The sequence below is a fragment of the Scardinius erythrophthalmus genome, assembly GCF_964197995.2.
Source record: "Scardinius erythrophthalmus genome assembly, chromosome: 13".
NCBI lineage: Eukaryota > Metazoa > Chordata > Actinopteri > Cypriniformes > Leuciscidae > Scardinius > Scardinius erythrophthalmus.
In genome coordinates, this window is record NC_138233.1 from 3,129,357 (window position 1) to 3,136,445 (window position 7,089).

General features: G+C 34.8%; 1 protein-coding gene across 2 annotated transcripts in view; it reads right to left on the minus strand.

The window, feature by feature from the left end:
- Positions 1 to 435, minus strand: part of gnpda2 (glucosamine-6-phosphate deaminase 2) — an 11,490-nt gene extending 11,055 nt beyond the window's left edge. The window contains exons 1-2 of one of the 2 annotated variants that reach the window (XM_081383001.1): positions 314 to 435; positions 1 to 32 (exon numbers count right to left, since the gene is read on the minus strand). The exon at positions 1 to 32 is cut by the window's left edge and continues 124 nt beyond it. The gene's annotated coding sequence lies outside the window, so the exon portion shown is untranslated. Of the gene's footprint in view, positions 33 to 211 lie in introns of both variants that reach the window. The other variant, XM_081383002.1, reaches the window with a different exon arrangement.
- Between the last annotated feature and the right edge of the window lie 6,654 nt (positions 436 to 7,089).

A 7,089-nucleotide genomic window follows, 5' to 3' on the forward strand; every position in this document is an offset into this window, starting at 1 on the left:
GACTTCTCACTGATCCAGTCCTGCAGGACACTCTGAATATAAAGACAGACTGATCAATACTATTGACCAGCACTGACCAGTCCAGATGAGCAGGCAAAGCTCAGATACAACGAGGAGCAAAACAACAAGATGTACATTTGCTTTTAATATATGTATCGTTAAAATAGGATCTCTATATCATATCACAGCATATGTTTGCTTTTAAACTTACATTCATGACCTCGCTTTATTTACGACCAGCTGCGTTTAATATGCCTTTAGATATCGAGTAATGGTTATGGATATATAATGGGTAATAAAATCTGCTACTTACAGTAATAAAGCGTAGGATCTCAGGGTGAATGGATACAAGTTTTCTTTGAAAACACTGATCATGTGATCGAGTTCCGGTCATGTGCGCTGACGACTCACTTCCGGTTTGTAGCAACTGCCCATGTATGGAGACCGACGAGGCTCTTGTATAAAAGATGAATGATGAATGAAAAATGATCTGATATTAAGCATGGAGGATGACATTTACATTTGGAAATCAATTAGGAAACATTAGTCTAGTATCATGCCGACACAAATAATTGTATTATTTTATTAAATAATATGTCGTGCATATTGCACTTGTATCGTCCAATTTACTCTCCAGTCGTTTAATTTCCTTCTTTTCCACCGTGACTGACCTTGCGAAGGACCTCAGGGGGACAGACGGGTGTGTGTGTGTGTGTGTGTGTGTGTGTGTGAGAGAGAGAGAGAGAGAGAGAGAGAGGAACAGAAGGCGTCGGATTGAGGGATGATAGCGTGCAGAAGTCTGATTCATTTGAGCGAATCGGTTCGTTCGGTTCAAAACTCGATCAGTCGATTCATTTACACACGTCACTCTGAAGTGATCACAGACGGCGTCGCGGCGGGACTTTGTTCGTCGTCTTTTTATAGTTAGCTCTGTTCATGTGACAAAATTGTTGTACGTATTAGGGTAAATCCCTCATATATTGACACTACTTAAATAGAGCTTTCCTAATTTACACGATCAGCACAGTTTGTCTAGTGACTATATAGCAACTTCTAACCCTAATAACTAACATTATTCGCCTTAGCAAACTTGTAGAAGCTAGTTAGATTTATTTAAAACAACTCAGCAACCAAATTGGCCTAAAAATCTACATATGGCCTAAAGTCGCACTCAAACATAAAAGTTCACTCAGTAATTGTTTTATTCGTCAATAAGTCTTTATATTGACACAATGATGCAGTTTAACTAATGCCCATTCAGTCCAAGCTGTTTAGCTCTTTTTGCTATAAATGTTTAATTTAATTTGTCTACTTTTCGAATTAAATACTGCATTTTAATTGTATTTTTCGACTAAACACAAATTGTCAGATATTCTCTTCAGAAACTCAAACCCTCACAGCAGCATTCACTTTTTGTTGTTGTTTGTTTTTGTAATGTGATACAAAGGTAATATAATACAAAGTATAGTGTTATAAATGTACATTAAAAAAAAATGGAAATATGAAAACTTCCATTTTTTTATTGGTTTTAAAGACTACTAGAGTCAATGGGGTACATTGAGTAAACAAACAAACAAAAAGACAAATAACTTATATAAATAAACAGTGACAAAGTTAAATGAAAATGTGAAAATGTTTACAAATTGAAACACAATTTGCAGCTTTCTTATTTTTTAAACAAAACATTGTGTTTAGATAATGTTGAATTCCTGATCTTAAAATGTAAAAAACAAAGACTTATTTCCTCCAAATTTACATTTATGAATACTCAATTTTGCTAATCAAATTAACTAAGAAATATTCCTTAAGATAAGATTTGTCATAGGAGAAAATAACAAATAACACGAAAACTTTTCATTTACGATGCTGATGACTATTAAAACGCGTCATCACAGTCTGTGGAGAAGATCCGCGCTGCGAATCGGTTCAACCGAATCAGTACAAAGAACCCTTTCAAAAGAGTGATTCGGACTTCCCTGAGGAGGGATGAGGGAGGGGTGGAGTGGCCGAGGAGAGCGTTCAGATGGAGGATTAAACTGGTCCCTATCCTGACAGCATCCAGCACACACACACATACACACACAGCTCAAACATCATCCACACACACCTGTCCATCCCGTCTGAATCAGCCTGATTCACCTGCTCCCTCATCCCGGGCTGGCTCTGCATCTCTGGACCGGACCGGTCCACCCACACCTCCCGAACTGGACCGGACCGGTGTCCTTTCAAACCACGAGGTGGGTGCAGCTGTCTCCGTTGTTCTTCTGCATGCTCGTTCATTCATTAGACACGTGTTTGTGAACCATTTTCATAGATTCGATGTTGCCTATTTTAAAGGGTTTAGATTCATTTCCATTGTGCGCTCGCGCTCGGACAGACGGACGGCGAGCAAGATTCAATCGGATTAAGATTAAACGGGAGAACCAACAAAAGATTGAGCATTTTCCCCCCCTTGTTTACTAGATAAACACACATGACTTGTTCTGTCTGGAATCAGATGACAGGTATGGATTTGGAAAAATCTGTTCAACACATTGGATTGAGGAAATAGTCTTTCTGAACGGAGTATGTGGCGTTAATTAGGTCATTTTGGGCTTCGCGTCGGACGGATTGATTTTGTGAGTTGTTCAGGATAAACGTTTCTGTTTTTATTCTGATTGTCATAGTGGTCACATCATGATTGTTTAAACACTGATTGGGGATCATGGTTGTAGTGATGTCCAGTTCGTAAACGAATCGTTCATATGAATCGATTCTTTGTAATGAATTGGTCTGTAGCGAATCGAGTTATCAGATCAGTTGGTGTGTGTTTGTTGTTGTTGTTGATGAAAGATGACTACAGTAAGCAAAATTGACAAGAAACGTTGTGAAATGCATATTTCCTAGTTCATATTTTTGGTGAAAACTAGTATTGGCTCCTAAACAAAGTACATTCTCATGCTTGCATTTTTTAGCTACCAGACTTGAGCTTGAATAAACAGTAATTGTGACAAACGTAACAACTCAAGCTGGGTCTGTTACGCTTGATATAATACTGTATTTTAAAACGAATCACAGAATCGTTTTAAGTGAATCTTTGACGTGAACCGTTCAAAAGAACCGATTCTCTCTAATGACTCGGACGAGCATTCGCGTCGCGTGTTTACTATTGTTCAGTGATTGCTGCTGGCTATTTTTTGAGACGCGCTCTTGACGCGACGAATCGCTCGCACGCACTGTGGCTTTTGCGTTGCGTTTGGACTATAAATGGCTCAGACTGCACATATGTTGTGGGATATTTCCTCTGCAGTTGTAAATCCCGTGGACCATGTGATTATGTCGTACAGTGGGAGACATTCAGTGTTTGTGAATGAGTGAGGTGTGGCATATGCACCCTCTTTTCTCTCTCTCATTCTCTCCGGTTTCGGGCCCTTGAGCACGACATGTACACTCCACGAGACTTCATGCTTCAATCCTGCAGCATTTAGATATTTTTAGCACTATTTTACATATATATGAAGACTAGTTTGCAATTATGTGCACGCGCAGCCATGTGCTACTCCACAGACAACTGCACTAGACAGATGATCTCAATATGTCAGAAAGTGTAGAGCATAAGGAACATGATTATTTAGTGTGTGTGTGAGAGAGAGAGAGAGTGTGTGTGTGTGTGTGTGTGTGTGTGTGTGTGTGTGTGTGTGTGATGCTTTGTGCATGCTGATTCTGGAGAAAAAACAGGCTACCTGTAAGTGAAAAGTAACTTAATAAACAGAAATTATTTTAGAGTAATCCTTTTAACTAGGTATTCATGTTATAATGATGCATTCTGGCGTTGCTAGCTAACATATAGTTTCCTTATTAAACAAAATGTACAGACACAGCTTTGAATCTTTATTAAACAGGCATGTGTACAACAATGTATATTTCTTGCTTATATCAGGACATAGTGTTAATGGTTCTTTTAGACACATGGTTTTTGTGTTTAATGTATATTTTACTCTATATGAAGTATTAAGTTATGTTTCGAAGCTTGTTTCTGCCACAGAATAAACATTTTTAAAAGATAATTGCAACTTTTTATCTCACAATTGTGAGTTTATATCTCACAATCTGACTTTATAACACGCAATTGTGAGGAAAAAAGTCAGAATTGTGAGATAAAAAATTGCAATTACCTTTTTTTATTTTTTATTCTGTGGCGGAAACAAGCTTCACTCTAAAATAATGCTGGGTTGTTTTAACCCAATTTTGGGTCAAGTATGGACAAACCCAAACGTTGGGTTAAATTTTTAAATTACATTTTTAACCCAACGTTTGGGTTTGTCCATATTTGACCCAAAATTGGGTTAAAACAACCCAGCATTAGAGTGTATGGAAGCTTGTTTCCGCCACAGAATAAAAAATAAAAAAAGGTAATTGCAATTTTTTATCTCACAATTCTGACTTTTTTCCTCACAATTGCATGTTATGAAGTCAGATTGTGAGATATAAACTCACAATTGTGAGATAAAAAGTCGCAATTATCTTTTAAAAATGTTTATTCTGTGGCGGAAACGAGCTTATAGTTTATGGTTTGTGGGCACAGTTTTAGGGGAGATGAATGATAATGTAATTATGTAAAATAAACGAAAGAGTAAATCAAAGTAAGTTGTACATTTATCTTAAGAACAATCTAGTTATCATCGACTGATTCATTTCAAGTAAAAGTCATGATATTTTTCTAAACAAAATATCTGGCAAAATATAAAGCAACTTTTTGCTTCAAACTATTTTTCCCATTTTATTTTTTTTTCCCAAATCAATGGCATTAAAAAAAGTTTTGCAATATAAATGACAATATTGCAATCTTTGATTTGAAGTGAAAAAGTATCTTAGTTGAAGTTAAGAAAAAAATGATAAAAGACTTTGCAAATAACAATTTCAAATCATGCATTGAAATAAATAGGTAATGTGCAATTAAACATGTTTTTTTTTTTGTTTTTTTACAATAATGCTAATAATGCATAATAATGCTGCCGTGTGGCCTCTGCAGAAGCAAACATCCCCGCTTATAGAGCTCATCGCAGGGCTGTTTTGAAAGATTAATTTGTTATGCAAAATGCAGGGAATTTTTTTGCTTCCTGATCCGGACTGTTGTTGTTCTGTAATGATCTCACATCTCAAGCATTAGCATTAGCATGTAGGATGTGTGTGTGTGTGTGTGTGTTGTTTCAGGCTCATGTTGATGACTCAGTGATGATGAATGGGGAACATATGATGTGTTTTCTGTGCAGAGCGACGGCATGCTGTAATTGCACATCAGGAAATACAGGAAGATCCCGTGACCCAAATTCACTTTTGCTTCATCATGACACACACAAAAACATGCACAGGTTTATTCTCCGCTGTATGATGACCTCTGACCTTCTCTTGTCTGCATAATTTGATAATTTGTCTCTAAATGAAGCATTTTTGCTTAATTGAACGGCTGATCTAAATCACATTTTGTGAAATACAAGTTTAAATATCTTGTTTTAAATGGTTAATTGCCTTTTGTTCGCGTCACAAACCTACTTTAAGGCAAGTTTCCAAGGTCCAAAATAAGTGGAGAAGAGGCTTCACTGAAGCTTATCCTTTAATGAATCGACAGCTAATCTTCAACATGTTTGACCTTAAACATTCGGGTTGGATTGGTCTATTTTTAGAGACTGAAAACAATGCCGTTTTGTAAGAGAAGTCGCGGATCATTTTGCGAAAGGTATTATTCAGTTTATGTCACTTCTCATTCATATGGTATGCAAACAGTGATTGACTCGCACAACTCAATGACGTCAAGGCTGATTGGTTGTCAATGCACATGTGATCCTATTTAGCTGTTACGCTTTTGTTCCTTCAAATGTACAAACCCTCATATCTCCCAATAGCAGGACCATGGCTGTGTTTAAAACGCCCCCTATAGCATTAAATAGGGCACTATTTGAGGAAACAATAGTTATTGAGTGCACTCATTCAATCCCACAATGCATTGTGAATACCCAGAATGCACTGTGAATGAATTCCCGTGTTTGACCAGAAGATGGCGCCGCAGAATCCATTTTCCAAACCGCTGGTCCAATGTGGATACAGCGTAATAACATACAGGTAAAAAGTCCCTTTTAATTGATTATTAAATCATTTAATTAAAGATGCAGCTCATGATTTGCTATCAGGAGGTGATTATAATTCATACTAGAGAGAATTATAATGGGACAAAAATTCGTGTGCATCCCGTCAAACAAACTTTTTTTCCAGAAACGGAGAAACTACATCTTAAATCTTCTTAAAAGTTAATGTTGTGTATGTTTAGCACAAGCCAATCGACTAATAGCAATTGATTTCAATGCATTTTTAATCACGCATTTCAGTCGTTAACTAAAACTAAAACATTTCTGTTGATTGGGTAAAGCTGAAACAAGTTGAAGCACTAATTTATTATTTCTTTTAACTGGAAATAAAACTAAAACTGAAATAAAAATAAATTAAACTTAAATAGCAATGTTAAAAAAAACAATAAACTAATGAAATGAAAATAAAAATGAATTAAACTTAAATAGCAATGTTTAAAAAACAATAAACTAATGAAATGTAAATAAAAATAAATTAAACTTAAAAAACAATGTTTAAAAAACAAACTAATGAAATGTAAATAAAAATAAATTAAACTTAAATAGCAATGTTTAAAAAACAAACTAATGAAATGAAAATAAAAATAAATTAAACTTAAATAGCAATGTTTAAAAAACAAACTAATGAAATGTAAATAAAAATAAATTAAACTTAAATAGCAATGTTTAAAAAACAAACTAATGAAATGAAAATAAAAATAAATTAAACTTAAATAGCAATGTTTAAAAAACAAACTAATGAAATGTAAATAAAAATAAATTAAACTTAAATAGCAATGTTTAAAAAACAAACTAATGAAATGAAAATAAAAATAAATTAAACTTAAATAGCAATGTTTAAAAAACAATAAACTAATGAAATGTAAATAAAAATAAATTAAACTTAAATAGCAATGTTTAAAAAACAATAAACTAATAAAATGAACATGAAACTAAAAAAACATGACGAAGTTATTAAAAATCAAAC